The 19,646-nt window shown below is 44.2% G+C and overlaps 1 long non-coding RNA gene across 1 annotated transcript; it reads left to right on the forward strand.

Annotated features, from left to right (window-relative positions):
* The first annotated feature begins 201 nt into the window (after positions 1–201).
* On the forward strand, positions 202–19,404 carry LOC148684409 (uncharacterized). The gene is made up of 3 exons (XR_015946055.1): positions 202–285; positions 2,628–2,677; positions 19,190–19,404. It is a non-coding gene; the product is annotated as an uncharacterized LOC148684409 (long non-coding RNA).
* The last annotated feature ends 242 nt before the right edge of the window (positions 19,405–19,646 follow it).

Below are 19,646 nucleotides of genomic sequence, written 5' to 3' on the forward strand. Positions count from 1 at the left end.
CCGCGGAGTGCAGTGGTGCATAACTCCCAAGCAGCCTCAGAATGCTTATTATTCCCTAAAGTTAAGCTGGCTTTAAAAATAACAAACGCCCTTCTCTAAAACCCTTCTGCACATGATGGGTGGTGGGAAAGAAATCCTACACAGGTCTGCACTTGCCTGGCTTGAACTGATCTGCCTAGAATGGTTTATAGCAGGTGCATTTCATATGGCAGAGGTTGATTTGCTCATTCTCCGTATGGGCAACCAAACTCTTCTCCCAAGGAACTCAGATCTGCCAGATCCCAGGTAATGCCAACAGCCCCATTAGGTAGGCAAGGCTGAGAGGGACCCTGCCAGAGGTAGGCAAGGCTGAGAGGGTTTTTTTGAACGCTTCTCATTAGACAACAGCAATGTTTTCTGCTTTGCTTGCATGTAAAATCGACCACTCTGGCAGGGCCGGCTCTAGGTAGACCCCCGGTGGTGTGGTGTGCCAGGGCGCCGGGCCGTGCTGCGCCCTGCGAGGGCGGAGGTGCCGGAGCGATATCCACCCCTCAGCACCAGGGCGTGCGACCTGCTCGAAACTGCCCTGCACTCTGGCCCAGCCCACAAATACACTCCTTCCAAAAGAGTGTTAAAGGATGCAAAGCCTGCAACACATTTGTATAATAAGTCATTAATGGATGCCAGAGAGCCAAAAGACTGAACCTGATCAATCCCCCCCCATGAAGAATTGAATATTTATTATTAAAGATTTTCTTGATTTACAGAGGAGTGTAGAATGTCTCTCTCATATTTTCCCCCTCTAACATTTTAACAAATCAGTTTCAGTTATTGAGACACTGGGAAGAAAAGGGGGGAAGAGGAGGGTGGGATGGGGAGATGGATGGGGGTGGTGTCCATTCTGAAGGTGGGGAAAGATGATGGTGTGGAGCCTGGTGTAAATTAATTTGTAGCCTGGGGGGATTACCGCGGCGTAGACTGTCCCTGGGAATTGTAGACCGTCCATGGGACAGGTGAGGGTGCTGATCCCTTATTTTCAAATCTGAAACTTGACAGCTATGCCTCCTATGGCTTGTTGCCATGGGGGCGAAGGGAAGGCACTGAATGGCTCTCCTTTCCCTCTCCGCGGCTCTCCCTCCATCTGAAAGGCGCAGTGAAGTAAATGAACAGTGCCCACCTGCGTCTCCTGCCTCCTCCTCCCCCCCTGCTCGCTCCCTCAGTCTCTCTCTCCCCCCTCCCCCACCTCCCTCTCTGCCAGCCGCTTTCTCTGCTCAGCGGCTTTACTAGAAGGTCTTATGGCGCAGGAAGCGGGACTGACAGCCGGCAGTGCGAGCCAAGTGTGAGCAAAAGCTACTTGGGAAAGCCCCCTCTCCTGCGTTGGCTCCCTGCCTCCCTTCCCCGCTCCTTGGCCGCCATCCACTGATTGGCCAGTGGGACAAAAGTTTTTCAGGAGACAGTGGAGCGGCAACATGATGGACAGAACTGTCCCATTTAGGGATGCCAGGCTGTGCTAATGCTGCGGGTGGGCGGTGGCAGGTTGGAGAGCACCACTGGCCCGAGCAGCAGGCAGCAAGGTTGCCCGTACGGACGCTGTGCATGCCCTCGGCCACTCTACAGCTGGGAGGAAGGCAGTGGGCCACCTTATCACCCCCCAGGCTGGCACCCGGGGCGAACCACTCCCCGCCCCTCCTTCATACGCCACTGGCCCTGGGACCTTTTCTGTTGCAAAATGCTTTTTCTATATACAAGCAAATGACAGCTAAACACAAAGAGCTTCTGTTTTACACACAAGCTCTGCTCTGTTACAAATTACTGTTTTATGAAAAGACTACCATTCTTCTCCCTTAGCAGAAAAAAAATTATATAGAAATTTTCTGGTTTTGCCATTAGCTAATTCACCCTCATAAATGCTGTGTGTGTGTATCTGTGTAAACTTCAGTTTCCAACTGGTATTCTCAAGTCATATTTATTTCAGTGCAATATATCCATTAGTACATCTATTGCAGGTAAATTTGTTACTGCTTCAACATATAGGGCATAATGTTGCAGCAATTTCATTTTACAAGCTAATAATATTCCGTAATGTAGCTTACAATATCATGTAGATGGATTTGATTAGGGAGGTTCCACCGTCAGACCGCTTGAATAGTGGATTACAGGAGATTCCGATTTTAACTTATTTACTGTGCAAATGAACTGCTGTCATGCACAATAAAATGCATTAATTTAGCAGGTGCGTCATTTTCCTCTCTCAGCTATTGAGTGAAAAGGAATAAATATCAAGCAATCCTTTTTGATTCCAAATGAAGCACAGGTTTGAAGTGGGGTTTGACACTTGGCATTCTTACTCTGTTAAAGTGAATATGCTAATTACAATTAAATATTTTGCAAACTTTGCATGGATTTCCTCCTCCTCTCTCTGGGGGTTCCAGAAAAGGTAGACAATTCGGTGCCATCAACTTGTGCCCAAACAAATTTCTCTTGACAGCTAATGGGATTTCAAATGCATTGGAATTAACTGACCATCATAGGCCAAGGCAAATTTTGATGACGACCAGATAATTGATACTGATTCTGTTTAAAACTTTTGCCTGTATTGTGTATCCTGGTTCAGTTTCTTGAATAATCCAGAATTATTTGCTCTGCAGTCCAGTGCAAACCATGTTTCCTGTGGAACAACGTGACACTGATTGCGTAGGTGAGTTTTCTAGCTTGCCTTTTTCTCTCTACTCACTTGAATATGATTTTGCATGTTTAGACCTTTAAACCTCCCCCCTTAAATAAATTCAGACAAGACTCAAATTTTGGTTTGGCTTTTGGCAGAATTTAGGCCACACCTTTATTGATTACATCAGGTGAGTGGTTGCATAGGCTCTCGTTCGACTAGCTCCTTGCACCGTGGCAGGTAGCGCTGACCCAGGGCACCAGCCTAGGTCAGCCTAGGGTGAACACCTGGAATGGCGGAAAGCTGGGGACATGCTATGTCCACCACCCAGATGTCCCCCTGGACTCAGGCATGGGCACAACCCCTCTCAGGGTTGACCAAACCACTGATTCCCTGGATTCCTTTAACGGAATATCACATAGGGATGGCGAGAGCGTTCCCCCATCCCTATCACCTGAACCAGAGCCTATCCGCAACCTTACAAGTTGTGACAATTTGCTACGTGGCAAGCAAAACCCAAGTGGCACCAGCCAATCAGCCAAGTGGGGAAAATTCCTGCCGTGCCCCTGTCCCAACGACAGATGACACACGACAGCATAGGAAGGTCAAGCGCACAAGCCCTAAATGTAGGGAGAGGTGGGCGGGTGTTCCGATACACTGACCAAAAGAGGAAACTCTGAGTCATGTGCATGGGCATATATATGTCGCTTGATCGGTTTGGCTAGCGTCCCATTGGCCCGATTCAACCCAGCATCAAGGGACCTACCAATTGGGTGTTGTGGCTATCCAATCGTACCCACCCAAAACACAGGGAGGACACAATTTGTGACTGGCTAACAATGCAGTTACAGTATATTCGGACTATGAAACATGAGCGTTGGTGGGGGGGAAAGACATGAAATCCGTTAACTCAAAGTAATATGAGCTACTGCATGTGGAACATTTACCATGTGGAGGCCACTTTAAAGTGTTTTTTATGTTAGAAATAGGTAATTTTTTCACATCACTGCAGGTTTCTTATCCATTTGGGTGGCCTAGAGTGGCACGAATAAAACAGTTTGATTTGGTGGGGCCTTAATGTGTGACAGTCATCTTGTGTGCACTAACTCAGGACATTATGACGGAAATGGTCACATGATCATGTATCTTTTGGCGTTCCTACCGGTAGTTAAAAAATGTATGGAAGTGAGAGCTGGACCATAAAGAAAGCTGATCGACAAAGAATTGATGCTTTTGAATTATGGTGCTGGAGGAGACTCTTGAGAGTCCCATGGACTGCAAGAAGATCAAACCTATCCATTCTTCAGGAAATCAGCCCTGAGTGCTCCCTGGAAGGACAGATCGTGAAGCTGAGGCTCCAATACTTTGGCCACCTCATGAGAAGAGAAGACTCCCTGGAAAAGACCCTGATGTTGGGAAAGATTGAGGGCACTAGGAGAAGGGGACGACAGAGGACGAGATGTTTGGACAGTTTTCTTGAAGCTACAAACATGAGTTTGACCAAACTGCAAGAGGCGGTGGAGGACAGGAGTGCCTGGCTTGCTATGGTCCATGGGGTCACGAAGAGTCAGACACGACTAAACGACTAAACAACAACAACAACAACAACAACAACAACAACAACAACAAAGAAAACAAATACCGTACTTTTCCGTGTATAAGAATAGCCCCCCCCCAATCATGCTAACAAGTGGGGGTCATCTTATACATAGGGTGGGTGTTTGATTGGTTGCTGCCATGGCTGTCAGTGGCTATTGTGTGTGTTATTGGTTGCTGCATTAATGGCTGGTGTTGATTGGCCAACACTGCGACAATTGGGCGGGCGATTGGCAGCTTCTGCCTGTGAGGGAAGAGACGGGAAGCTGATTGTGCGACGCGTGCGGGTGAGCGATTTTTGGCATCCCCCCCCAAAAAAAGCTCAAAAACTCTGGGCAATCCTCCCCTGGAAAAGCTCAACATCTTTGTGCCATCTCCCCCCGTTTTCTTAAATTTCAGTCCTCAAAAATAGGGGGCGTCTTATACATGGGGACGTCTTATACACAGAAAGGTATGGTATACATTACATGGCATGTTAGCAGAGAGGGAGGCAAAAACCATATCACAACTAGACCGTCTGCTAACCCTGCACGATGGATTGCCTTTTGGGAAGTAACCTGATGACTTGCCACAGTTTGATATTGCTTTTTGCCATCCTATTTATGTATGTATTTATTTATTTATTTATTTATTTATTTAAAAAAAATTGCCTGGCAAAGATTCAGATCCTGAAAGGCAGGATATAAATAATTATAATAAATGAATGATACACAATTGATGAGGAACTCTGCTCTGGCGAGGAGAATGTGAGAGAGAAGCTCCAGGGCCTGAAAGTGTGGGAAATCACTCTTATCTTGTTACTGGAAAATAAAATATGTAGATGTGATCAGTTACTTATGGCAGAGGGCCATAGTTGTTGGAAGCCCATGAATCAGCAAAAACAATGTGAGGTGAGTGAATTTGTTCAGATGTCAATAAAACTCCAGCCCCCTGGAGCTGGCTCATCCAAGTGACTCTTTTCAAACAAACTGCAGTCAAACTGACTAAATATGCTCTGGCTCTGCTACTACTAACTCCTTGTAGCACAATAATGCAAGTCTCATTTGGCTTCGCCAAGAGTAATAAAATAAAGCATTTGAGCTGAAGCACAAGAAAGAGAGGGAAGAAATGCACAGTAAATCCAATTAGCATTTAAGAGAGAAAGAAACTTTTAAAATTGCTGTTTAAGCCTCAGATCCAGCCAAATAATAACCATCGTTTTAGAGAAAGGCCAGCATTTCAGCAGAAGGAGAAGTACTGCACAGAACCTTGTTTTTTATTATTTAAAAAATGTCAAGTACCCAAGACCTTCTTAACACAGGGAGAGAGATAAAGGCAACGAGCAAATATTTTAACTGAACACACAGCAAAAGAAAATTCAAATAAGTACAGCAACTGCTGTAGCTGGAGATGAAATTAAGCCCCTTCGATGTATATACATACTTCATATTTATTTCTGAACTGGTGTCTCTTAAACACTGCATCTTGCATAATAGAAAAGACAATTAAACAGAACAGCATGAGGCTGTCAATCACTCCAGCAACCCACAAAAGCATCCACCATCAAAGTAAATAACGTAAAATGTACAAAAGAGAGAGAGAGGGAGTACCTTTTATCAAAGCAGATAAATGTAAACATGAAAAGAAAGCTAAGGTTGAATACTGACTGTCATGGAACAAAAATGGCACCCCCTCCCCTCAATTAAATGGTGTATTCATATCATCAGAGCAGGTTGTCCACGTATTTCACACAGGAAGTAAAAGATAGCATTCATTAGCGTTTCAGAAAGTGTTTTGCAGACATGAGTGCTATTAGGCTGGATTTTGGGGGAGCTGGTGGTATACAAATAAATAGTCCGTCACAGCTTATCGTCACTTTAAGATGCATGTGCATGCTGCAGTTTACTGAAACATGATTGGCTGCTACATAAATCAATCTGATAGAGATCAGCTCCGCAAAGAAAAGATAAATCATTAGCCTGCACTTTTTGGAATGTAATTCATTTTAGATAGTGATTATTGATGATTTAATTCCACTGGTACATGTACACGTCTAGACCATGTTTTGTATTGAAACCATTAAAGCAACTTAACAAATTCTTTCCAAGAAATGCCACGAGGAACTAGTGATTAAAGCCATGTAAATGGAACATTATGGATGAGATTTTACATGCTGAAAAGTTAGCAAAGCCCAAGTTATGGCTCCCACAGCAAATATATGTCAAACCTCTTATACATATATAATATTTCCTATTGCTGGGTGGTTGTGACCATTTTTCTACCTAAATAAATGTCTTTGGTACGTAAGTGTTATGTGTACAAAAGATGACCACTCTGAGAGACATAATTCTGAATTCCCACAATTTTGGCCATGTTAGGATGAAACCATGAGGATGCACTAATACTTTTGCATCTGCCAAAACGAGTAATTAATTTGTGTTGTATAAATTTTCTCCAAGGCATTTTTTTTTCATGTCAGGGCTGAGCCCTAGAATGATAACAGAGTGAGAATGCCCCTGTTTGTAGACAAATTGTTTTATTAACTAATTAAATGCATATAACCGCCCAAAAAATAAATATTCCCTGGCGGGTTTTAAAAGTAAAAACTGTTAAACATATGATATGTGATAAATAAAATCAACAAAAGGCAGCAAATAAAAACCCAGGTTTAAAACACAATTTAAAATCCTTCGAACTGGGTGAATTGTCAGGTTTCACCTGGCAACCTCCCCCCCCCAAAATCAATCAATCAATCAATCTCACCACTCTGTAAACCACACATCTAGAATTAGAAGACAAGAGTTTCACATCTGACAGAGTGGCTTTAAGAAGAGGTAAATCCTGACCACTCTTTAAACACACACACAATAAATAAATAAATAAATAAATAAATAAATAAATAAATAAATAAATAAATACCTGCTTAATTCTTTGGGGGTAAGGAATATCTCTTGTGTTAACCAGATGCAAAGGAACACAAGGCTCCTGTAAAAGAGGGGTGGCAGCATATGCTGCAAAGCAAGCTGAACCTGGTGAAATTTCTTCTTTTATACAATTAGGGTCCTATCCATCTCCTGTGGCATGTGGTCTCCATCAGTGCCACATGAACATGTTACAAAGGACGCATTGCTCTCTCATAAGATTGTCATTGTCAAATCAGGAATCCAAAATGTAATGGTTAAGTATGGCATTTTGAACTCACCTTCTCTCCCCCCAGTTTGCTGGGTGACAAGACAGCAGCACTGGTGTGATGCAGTTTCATAAAATGAGTCCTGCCTTGGTGCTGGGATGAGAGGGCAATGGTCTCTACTCTCTAATAACTTTGAGTAGACCGTTCCTAGGTCCACTCCTTAACATGCATAACATACTTCTATAAACATATTTCCTAGTCTGTAACCCTCCCTCCCAGCTGAGATTATTCAGGCCACTTCCCCACTGAACTTCAGGTGCCTGACAAACACAATTTTCCCACCAGCAGCTATTTTTGGGAACTTTTCTGTTCCTTGTCTTCATTGTACGCTTTCTATAATGTTTATGTACACCACTTGCAAATTTGGGAAATTAAGGTATATAAGCCAGTCAGTCAGTAAACATGATCACTATGATACAATTGTTGATAAAATTGAGCAGGGACAAATGTCTGTGCTTGAGATCCTTAGAATTTCTAATACAAAAATGGCCTGATTCCTCTTTATTCCTGTCTTCTGACTACTAAGGAACCTGCACACTTAGCCGAAAGATAAACAAAGATCTGGGTAACACCTGGATTTTATATTTCCAAATACATGGGGTAAACCATTGCATTCTCAGAAGTCCTTGAAGCAACATAAAAGCTGCAGAGCTCTTAGCAGTGCCTCAGCTCAATGTCTGCTACCTCCTTCTACATTCCAGCTGAAGACTGCGATCAGATGCAGACTCCATGGCGAAACATGGCTGAGCTTTCTTCCTTCCCTCTTTCTTTCTTATCATCTGTCCAAGTGAAGAAATCTACAGAACCCCAAAACTTGCACAATATCTTGCAACTTTTTGGCACTGCCTTATGTATAGTTCAGGGCTTAAAAGGGTTAGATGGTTAGTAATATCTGTAGCCCGTTCCATCACCATCACCATCACCATCACCATCATTTTATTAATTGAATTTATATGCCGCCCTATAAACGGAGATCTCAGGTTCCTCTATATACCTACTTGGAAGCAGTCGTTTTTTTTTCCAGCCAGAACTCGCTAGAACTCAGTTCCACCAGCACCTCTCAGATGGGCTCTGTCACCTCTCAGGGGGGTGCCACTGTGATTCAAAGAGAACAAGGAATCCCCCCCTGTGCAAATGCGCATTGGATTGTAACTCTGTTCCAACTCTGGGTCTAGGAGAGGGACACTGCAGCCCATCCACTAACTTTCCCCTGGCTCTCTGTCTCCCTGAAGCAGTTAGCTTATACTTCACAATAGGCATCCTGACTATACTTCCTTGGGGGAAGGAGATGTAGCTGAAATCCTCAGAATGCTAGTCCTGTTGGCCAGAGCCACCTGAACAAGACTCTTCCTGTGAACATTTGACACTGGGTTCAAAAGGATGCCTCTTATGCACAGTAAACAGTGAAGTGACCAGAGATTTCTACCGAAGATGCCCTTGTTACTTTAGCGTTCTGTTGAATTTTTGTTTGCAGATATGCCACTGCCTTCTATTTTATTGGAGTTGGCGCCCTTGCTAGCCACTGTTTTCGTGCCATTTTTGCCCTTTCTGGGCTCTTTCTGGGCTGCTTTTGCCATTTTTAAAAAGTTGCATATGCGCGGTTGCACGTCAATTGGACGCTTGTAAATTGGTCATTGCCTGTATTTAGTCAATGGGCTTTCTTATTTTGCTGTCGGTGGGTAATGTTTTGGGGCAGTCTTCATCTCTGGAAGTTTAGAAGCATGTTGTTGCTAGGCAGGATTCTCACAGACCAGGCATCAGCCTTGAACAGTTTACATTTCAGGAAGGCCAAGAGGTTAGTGTAAAAGGAATCAGGGAGAAGAAATCATAGGAAATGAGTAACAAAATTGTTTGGGAGGCATGAGGGAAAGGGGGAGGGGGACTCTCATATGCACAACAGCCAAATTTCTGACAGGCAGCTTTTGAAGGCATATGAGAGCCTTCAGGAAGTGGGAGAAAGAGAGGAGGCAACTGTGGGACTGTGAGTTCTTTTTCTGCTGAATTTCCTGTTTTTCCATTGCAGCCTTTAAAGCCTAGCCTTGACAATTTACCTGAAAACCCCCAGCTGGATCTGCTCTGATACCTTTAATAATCACACAACATGCAGAGATCAGCTGTGGTGTTGGGAACCAACATGCCCCCCCCCCCCCGGATAATGTTGTTGAATGTTGTTACAGGCAGAGAAGTAGCAGCAGCCAGTAAAAGTTGGCAACCCCATTAAATGCACAGGAACCCTGTTATGGAAAAAAGCCCCAGATTTGTATGCTCACTGGAATAGACATACAGAGTCCATGCAACTCAAACTACCATGCAACTGATGCATGGTATTTGTTTCCATTTGGTTACTTGTGGAATGGTAGCTTCAGTTGCATAAAAGCTTTAAATTCATAGATCCCATGTGACTATTTAAGTGATTAGACTTATGTGGGACTTAGGTACACCAATCTTCCACTGAGAGCCACCAGCTCTAAGGGGAAGCTGGAACTAAGCACAACACAGGATACCACATAGCATATCAATATTGTGCCTAAATAGCATGTCTGTTAAGAGCGTAGCTGTGACAGTTTGAAGTGAGAGAACATGCAATCCCGTAACACAACATGTTAGGATTTTTGTTATTCTGCAAGAGCTGTGTGATATAAATAGTTATGTCCAGTTTCATGAAAAATCACAGCAGAGAGATGAGGCAATTTTTAAATGGATAAGGTGTTGCTAAATTGTTTTTTTCTCTAGAAGGGCTTGAAGCATTTATGGCACTACTTAGCTATTTGATTGTTTGTGAAAGCCCGGCTGGGGCGTTGGTTTTGTTCTGGAGTTCAGCAAACCGAGAAGTTTCGCTGCTTCTTGTGCGTGAAGTTAATGGAAGTCTCTGTGAATGTTACAAACTTTTTCCAAGTGATGCTTTACAGAATTGCTTTTAAAAACCCCAGAGGGTAAATAGTATTCTCAGAATAAACAGAAAAATGCTGACCTTGTCAGTTTTAGCTGCTGAAAGCCAAGCTGTTTTAAGACTTGGAAGATCAAGGGTCATGGTTATAAACAACACAGATAAAAAATAAAAAAGAAGAGAGAGAAAGAGAGCTTGAAGGAAGAAAAAAGGACTACACCATGAATACAAGTAATAAATACGTTGACCTTGACAAAAAGAGAGAGAAGGAATGAGATATTTATGCAAAGAAGGAGAGGAAGAAGAAGAAAAGGGGGGGGGGGCTGAAAAGGCTTACCAACTGTACATGGAAAGTATTTTTTAGAGCTTGTTTAAAGCCGGAAATGAGTCACTTTAGCCTCATCTGTTTTTAGTTTCAAAAGGGGAGAAAGGTCAGAGCTTCTTTGTTTTAAATAAGCTGGTCACTCTTTCTGAAGTGTAACATGATAAGGTTCAAGAGCCTTAATGAAACTACGCCTTAAGTGACACCCGGGGGTTGCAGCATCTCAGCAATGGCAGGACCATGCATTGAATGGAAGGGCATTTTTATATACAAAGGCAAGGCAGAGTGTGACTTTGTTTGTGACCTTCATACCCTACTGCTCCTGTGGCAGCCATATGGGCAGTGTGATGGCTAAATTTGCCACCCCCAACTACCCCTCCCCCCAAGCTGCACAGACAGACGTCCACAGCCGTGTTCATGGACGTGGACCACAGCCGTTGCTCTGATCTCTAGTCTACATCTCTTTCAAATTAGCTTCTAATATGGCTAAAGCTGGGAGCTGTGTGGAGGAACCGCTTTGTGTGACTGACAACAAAAATGCCATCTTTGAACTGTCATTTCAGGGGAAATGCAAGCCGTTCTGTGCTACCTGCCTTTTAGTGCCAATAAACATTTTGATGCTCCAAGTTCATTTGAAAAATACTCTCCCTTTAAATGTTGATCCGGGAGACCTTGAGTGACAGGGATCTCGCCTCCTGCCAGACTAGCATATCCTTCTAACTCTCTCTGCTAGCTTGGGGTAGAACTAGGAAAGCAATCGAGTTTCAATCATCAGTGGCAACAGCAAGTCCGGCTAAAACCACTGTTTGAAAAGAGGAGTCTGACCTGGGCTTAAATCTGAATTTTATTTTATTTTATTTTTTGGATGGATGAACCAGCCCCTATGTGCAGGGCCGCCTTAAGCATATCTGGTGCCCTGGCACCATGGTGCGAAGATCCCTCTGGTGCCCCCCCGCCCTGTTTCCCAGCGCGGCTGTCTAGCAGGCGCAGTGCAGCTGCCGCGAGTGCAGCAGCGTGGCGCCCCCTGGCGGCCCAGCGCCCTGGCGCGTTGCGCCACCCAGTCTTGCCTTAGGGCCGGCCCTGCCTATGTGGACGTAACATGGTACCATAAGTGGTTGCTTCTTGCTATTTTTAGGAACAAACCATTTTTAAATCAGTGTGTATAATATAAGTCTGTTTATTAGTTAGACCTTTGTGAAACTGTTTCCCATCAGAAACAAACTGTGGCAGGAGCAGAATAGACTGACCAGGAGCTCCCCCCCCCTCTTTCGTTCTCTCTCCCTATTGATCTATTTAAAGGGTCCAGATGTTCCCCAGTTCTTGAAATAATGTGTAAGGGGCTCTGCCACCCTCCATATGTTCAGAGGATGTCATAAAAGCCCCCATGCACATTCTGATGTTCACATATCAAGTTCCTTTGCACAAGGGCCTGGTTCCCTCCTCATTATTTATATACGTAGAGCTCCTTCTGAGGCATTCCAAACACACAGAAGGCAGAGACATGGGGCTGGGGCTAGGCATCCCTCTCCATTTACACCCCCCTCCCAGTACATGCGGGGTATCTGAATGCCTCTTGTATCTAAGGCTGTGTGATGACGAAACAGAGGTCAGGTAGATGTAGCCAAAAAGCTTGCTTCTCAATGACTGGGCTCATCAGGGACAGGAAGCAAGTTTTTAACTCCCATTATGCCCTAAGAGATCCCTTTACTTTGATAAGTGAACTGTTGCCACTACCGGTAACTACAATATGTGTTTGTGTGACATGCTGCAGGTACAAAGAAGGCAACATCTGGACCTCTGGACATTTGGGAGCTTGATCCTCACTCACAAGGATCCCACAGGGTGTGCATTGTGATTTTTATGCTCCAAAACATGCTGATCATGTAAGGGGTGCTGTCATATAGAAGCCCTCCCTGTATTCACACAACATCCACCTTGAATATTTTGCTAGGTACGGATTAAGTTCAGCCTCTTAGACCATAATGTCTCTACCCCAACCTCATGCCTGGAGGTGCTGCTACTGTTCTGCAAAGCCCTTTAAAATTATACACACCAACCCCTTTCATTTTAACCAGCAGCAAGAGAGAATCCCAACCCAGACAAACAAACATCTAAACACAATCTTGGGTCACCATGGGGTTGTTCTAACGTCGCTTGTCCTGCTGCACACGGTGGTCCACAATGCTGTTGCACAAGAGGGAGGGGCCTCACCTGATTCTGCTGCCCCAAGGATTGGACTGAAAGAGGGATGGGAAACCTTGGCCCTACAGCTATTGTTCGACTCCAGCAGGACCAGTGGTTTAGGATGACAGGTGTCCAGCAGGATCTGCAGTGCTACAGGTTCCCCACCCCTGCTCTGGAATATGTTCTCTTCTACACATGGCCTAGCAGATGTTTCCCAGACTGAAAGCACCTTCTGCACTAGCTCTTCAAGCCTCATGCTGTTATACAGCCTAAATTTACTTGTGAGTGGGCATAGCAATGGCTTCCTCATAAGTGGTAAGCTGCTTGCCTTTCCTGGAGTTAATTTTCCAGAGGTGAGGTATGGCATCTCGCTACTTGAATACCAATGCCTACCTGAGAGGAGATATGGCAATTAATACCTCGAGCTGCTTTGGAGATTCTAGCAGGGGAGTGCAGCTATTGTATACCCTTGACTGAAGAATGGTACACTCCTTCTATCTGGGATGGTTGTCCTCTTCCACTGAGCGTGCAGCTTTGGGAGGGATGCACATGGAGCGGTGAGGGAGGAAGGGGATACCCGCCTAGCCGAATCAACCCTGGCAATCAATGGGGTGACAGATGTCGCAGCCAGATCGCCCTCACATTTTAAAAATAAATTAATAATAATAATAAAAAGGTAATTAATCCCTCAAGGCTCCTGCTCTTGACTCAGTTTACATGAAGTACAAAGATAGTATCCCTTGACATGGCTACTGTTCTGCTGTCCTACCAGAACACTGCATATAAGGGCTATTTGTTTAGTCATTCATATGTTTATTATTGGCCATTGATTATACCTGACTTCTGAGTGTCAACATATCATGGACAAAAGGCAATTTTTAAAGAACGGCAAATATCCTGAATAATACTGAGTTATACTACTTAAGTTGGGACGCGGGTGGCGCTGTGGGCTAAACCACAGGGCCTAGGACTTGCCGATCAGAAGGTTGGCAGTTTGAATCCCCGCGATGGGGTGAGCTCCCGTTGCTCAGTCCCTGCTCCTGCCAACCTAGCAATTTGAAAGCACGAAGTGCAAGTAGATAAATAGGTACCACTCTGGCGGGAAGGTAAATGGTGCACCGCTCTGGTTTGCCAAAAGAGGCTTAGTCGTGCTGGTCACATGATCCAGAAGCTGTACGCCAGCTCCCTTGGCCAGTAAAGCGAGATAAGTGCCGCAACCCCAGAGTCGTCCGCGACTGGACCTAATGGTCAGGGGTCCCTTTACCTTTTTATACTACTTAAATCTCACTAACTCCATTGAGAGTATAGCTACAAAACTGTATGCAAAATCACCACTGACATTTTTCTCCTTGAAAACGTTCTATTTTTACAGTGCCTGCCCTCAGAATTTGACTATAGGTGGCTAAAATTCTCGAGTGTGGATAGTATGGCTTCATATTCGCATCAACAAAGTAGGGCGAAATATAAATAGTTTTCTAAATAGACATTTGCCCAGTGAGGTCAACTGCTTGAAATAAAATGGAAGATGTTTTCCTTGCCTATCACCCAATCAACACCATGTTTACTGATGAGGTCAATGGGATAGTTACAACCCACACATTACAGCCCGACACACTATTGATCTATTATGGGTTATCTATCACTCAAACCAAACATGTCAACTCACCTTGAAACAGCTCTGAAAAGAAATTGCCAGTTGCTGGGATAATCCAGGATCTCGTACACCATGAAAACTCAAGGCATGTATATTTCTCTGGTTTGATGCTGGGGTTTTTGTTTGTTTGTCTGTATCCTTACCATTTCTAAATAATTGCAAAAGTTGTGTATCGAGGTCATGTTGCCCTTCTAAAGCTGTAGCCTGTGACTTCAGAAGAAAATTCAGCAAACGTGAAATTTTGTATTGTATTCCAGAATAGTAGCAGTAATGCTAGTGTGAGCCCTGTGGTACCTTAAAGGCTGACAAATTGTGGCAAAGGCTTTCAAGGGTCAGAGAGTCCACTGCATCGGGAGCAAGAAGATCTAGACAAACTTCTAGTTCAGGGATCTGCTTTAATGGGCTCTAGCCCAGCAAAGCTGATACCACAATACTTTTAAAGTGCCACAGAATCTTTTGTTGTTTCTGTCTTGAATATTTTGTTTTTATGCCTTTAGATACATCTTTCCACTCACCTCTATATAGAATTGGTGCTTTCTAATGTCTAACTCTCTCTCTCTGTGTGTGTGTGGCACACATGCATTTAGAAGCGGATTTGAAAAGTACTGCTTTTGCCTAAACAAAGCTTTAAAAAAAGCTCATCCCATGGAAACATGTTAAAAATAAACGGGTAGATATATGCATGCTCGACTCATGAGAAACTAAAAACAACAACAGATAGTTCAAGTTTCTTTTTAAAGTAACGTGGTTCCCTCCCGTGGGTCCTGCTAAATATTCAGCCAACCCTATGCAACAAGATGCTGGGTTACATCTTCTTCCCTGGAATTATTTACATAAGCATAATTGCAGTGATAAATCCGCTTTGTCTGCCATAGTGTGAGATAGGCAACCTGAACTTTCTCAGACAGGCCTGAAGTCTCTAACACCCCTGGCCCCTCTCTTGTTCTTCTCATTCATCAAAGGACCCCATGATCTCGCTTCAGCATTTGGGTGACAAACCCGGAGATTGCCAATTGTCTTGGAAATGTAAAATAAACACTTTTTTCTACATATGTTAATGCCATTGTTTATTGACTACTTACTCAGCTTGGATGTAATTGGGGTCATTAGGGAAACATAAGCAGCTCAAAGCCTGTCAATACCTGACCTTTAAAATATTCAGCACACTCAGTGTTACATGATGTTTAACAAGCTCCCTTTTTCATGTGAAGGCTGGCTGCCGTTGTTGCCATGCAAAAGAGAGAAAAGCATGCTAATTCTTCTAAAAGATCATGTCCCCCAAACTTTAGTGCCAAAAATGACTTGAATAGGTGTGTGTGTATTTTCCCATGCCTATGGTATAAACTAAAACATCTCTAAGAAGATAACAGGCAAGATAAGTTTAATTTCAATATTTTTATATCCTGTGGCCACCTAGCAAATGAGACACAGGCTCTGTTAGGTTTTTCCTTTAAGACTGATGTGGTCAATGGTGCTACACAGAGATGTGTGTTTGCAACCTTGTTCTGAATGATAGCACACCTGTGAGCTTTTGCTAATTTGAATAATTGAAGGTAGAGTTTGCTTACTGTCATGTGATTGGGTAATTGACTATTTTGAATTCTGTATTTAAGCTACCCAAATGGTTCATGGGGTGGTGGTGATGTATTGTGAAATGAGAGGAATGGAGTAGAGGAGTGTGGTGTATATCAGTGTTTCTCAACCTTTTTTGGGCCACGGCACACTTGTTCCGTGAAAAAAATCACGAGGCACACCACCATTAAAAAAGTTTTAAAAATTAACTCTGTGCCGCCCTATATTATAATAATGTCTGTAAGAAACACTTGCCAAATATTGCTTTCCGGCGGGTCAGTGTTGTGTATTGGCGGCCGCCAGGCTCGCTTGCACTGAGCTTTGGGAAAGAGGAGGAGAAATATTGCTTTCCGGCGGGTCAGCGTTGTCTATTGGCAGCCGCCAGGCACGTGACAATGCAAATCGCCCTTCTCGTCGCCGCACGTCGCGGCACACCAGCCAGCGGTTGAGAAACGCTGGTGTATATAATTGTAAATAAAAGCAAGCAAAGATACTGAAGACGACTTTGTTATTTCATTGACCCTGCCGCTGTTGCCACTCGGTTGGTGCGTATTTTGCCCAACAGGCGCAAGCCAGAAGTTGCCCCCCCCCCGGTAACTCCTTGGGAGAGAAGCAGAAAGAATCACTTATAAAGATATCACAAATGCACTGAAGTTATCAGGATGTGACATCAGCAAAAGTATGCATCCCAGCAGAGAGACAGAATTGCAGATGTTTAATAAGTGATTGTGGTAACTCAACCACAAATATAGACCCAGGGAAGAAACATCTGCATTTTGTTTACTTTGAGGAGTGGCTGTCGTCATATGCGCTGATCCAGAGATCCATGTGCATTTAGATGTGGCTGTATCTCTGGGAATCCACATACATTTCATGTGCAGATGGGCTCTTCTTGGAAACTCCCATGCCTGGAAATAGTGTCCTCCCTCAAAGAGGGCATGTGTTGCGGTGAGATCTGGAGACTGACCTCCTGTGTTGTGGGTGGGTAAGATTGGTCAGCCACAACACCCGATTGGTAGGTCCCTCGATGTGGGGTTCAATCTGGCCAATGAGGCCCAGTGCAAACGGATTGAGGGGCCTACATATACCCATGCACGTGACCCAGAGCTTTCTCTTTCAGTGTGTGCATTCGGAATATTCACCCACCTCTCCCTACTGGTAAGGCTTTGTTACGCTTGACCTTGCTATGCCATCATGTGTCATCTGTCATTGGGATGGGGCGCGGCAGGAATTTTCCTACTTGGCTGATTGGCTGTTGCCATTTGGGTTTCGCCTGCCACGTAGCAAATCGTCACAACTTGTAAGGTTGTGGATAGGCACTGGTTCAGTTGATAGGGATGGGGGAACGCTCCTGCCATCCCTATGTGAAGGGTATTCCGTTAAAGGAATGCAGGGACTCAAATGGTTTGGTCAACCCCTGAGTGGGGGTTGTGACCGTGCCTGAGTCCAGGGTGACATCTTGGTGGCGGACATAGCCTGTTCCCGGCTTTCCACCTATCCAGGTGTTCACCCTTGGCTGACCTATGCTGGTGCCCTGGGTCAGCGCTACCTGCAATAGTGCAGGGAGCCAATTGAACCAGAGCCTATGCAACCACTCGCTTTCTGTAATCAATAAAGTTGTGGCCTAAATTCTGCCAATAACCAAACTAAAATTTGAATCAAGTGTGAATTTATATAGGGGAGAGGTCTCTGGGTCTGAACACGCAACAGACACATGGATTTCAGTAGTACAGACACACAGCAAATTCTAGTCCCCAGCGGTCACTGCCCATTTAAACTGCAGTCTGGATGACTGACTTTAGTGTGTACACCAGCTAGAGTGCTGAGTTGGGCATTGTGAATGTTAGGTCCTATTCATTAAAAAAGAGACACATGTTGTAAGCCTGGCGAGGAAATAAAATATTTCGAAAGCTGATTGGTCCGTGAAAGTAGTAAGGAGGAATGTTAAAACACAGAACCTTGGTGCCCAGACACCAATGCTTTATGCACATGACTAGGGCTACTGATCTCTCTCAGACATCTGCGGAAAAATTGGCCAATTTGTGTTACTCCAACAGAAGCATCAAAGAGAATTCCATTGGATTGCAGTGGGCAAAAGTTACAGCAATGTCTTAAGTAGCAGTTTGGTTCCTCCTGAAATTCTGCTGACCACAACGATTTGTAAACCTAGGAAGGGATGAACATACAGTGATACAAATGCAAACAGGGCATTCAGCCCCCATAAGTATAGTTCCATTATTTCTTTGCTTGCTCAAGTTAAATCAAGTGATCTATATCCCTAACTCCAGGTAATGGAAGGGGGTTAACTTTGCTGTAGATGGATAATCACCTTGCCATATATCTGAAGGTCCAAATTCTGGCACTAGAAAGAGGAGCTCACAAGCCCTGTGCAGGCAACTCACAACTTTGCAATGACAATTGTGTGAGGGAGAAGGGTGAGGGTGTATGTACTCACCCTGTTGACACACCCCATGCTGGCCCCACCCCAAGGCTTTTCCATGGGTCTTCAGCAGGGTAGTCTGCTGAAAGTCTTTGGATGTGCTCCTGAGCTGGAACATTGCATACTCATGTCTGGCAGCTTGCCCTGCTGCAAACCTGCTGTCAATCCATGCATACCCCACCCCTAAAAGAATGATCCTTGTAAACAATGAGGATCACTTCCTGGTTTAGAGACAAGGGACTTCAGCTAGATTGGTAAAGAAAAAGTTTTTTACATGTGTTGTATATGCATTATAACACTGTGACACCAGATGGCACTGTTGAGTTAGGATTTTGCCAATGCGATTTCTCATATAAAGTTTACAACGTGTTTTCCTGAAACACTTCTTTGATGTGTCTAGAATAGATCCAGCCATGGAGAGGTAGGAATGGGAGTCCACCTCAGGCAAGGAAAGCAGGTAGTCCCACTCCTCTGATCCCAGAGTCTAGCAATCCCTCACTTCCCAATGGGTGTCAGACCCTTTTTTATCAGCAAAAAGTGACATGGGGTCTGATTGGTCATTGAATAGCAATTGTCACTCAAACCCATATCTGGGATAGAGCCATGGGCATAGACAGGATTTTTGTTTGGGGGGGCGTGTTATTTTTAAGGGGACAGGCTTTTGTTAGGAGGGGAAGAACCTCAGATTTGTATTTATTTTTATTGGTTTTTCTTGATTTAGGGGGAGACAGCTGCCTGCTGCCCCCCTTGCTACGCTCATGGATAGAGCCCTTAAAGGTGAGCTGTTGAACACAAGCTGTCATCCGCTTCGTACCATTGGGGGCCCATAATCCAATAAGGACCATCAGGAAACCAGTAACTATATTTGCTGCTTTACACCTGAGGAGCCCAGAATGCTATGTTGAAAATAAATAGCTTAGGATCAGTTGGGCCTGAGTCACAGAGTTCCACTGGTTTCATTGTTCTGTTTTGTTCATTTGTCTTCTTTGAATCTTTCTTTGAATCTTAATAGCATATACTTTTGGGGGGGGGGAATTGGGTCTGGGATTTGTGGCTTGGCAGGTTAAATAATTATTTTAAATCCCCCCCCCACCTAGATTGCTTGGGTTCCTATTGTAGGTGCAGTATATAGGATAAGGACTGCTAACCTAAACATGCACTTGAATTACCCCCTCCCA

This window comes from Zootoca vivipara, chromosome 10 (assembly GCF_965207765.1).
Source record: "Zootoca vivipara chromosome 10, rZooViv2.hap1.1, whole genome shotgun sequence".
In the NCBI taxonomy this organism is placed as follows: domain Eukaryota; kingdom Metazoa; phylum Chordata; class Lepidosauria; order Squamata; family Lacertidae; genus Zootoca; species Zootoca vivipara.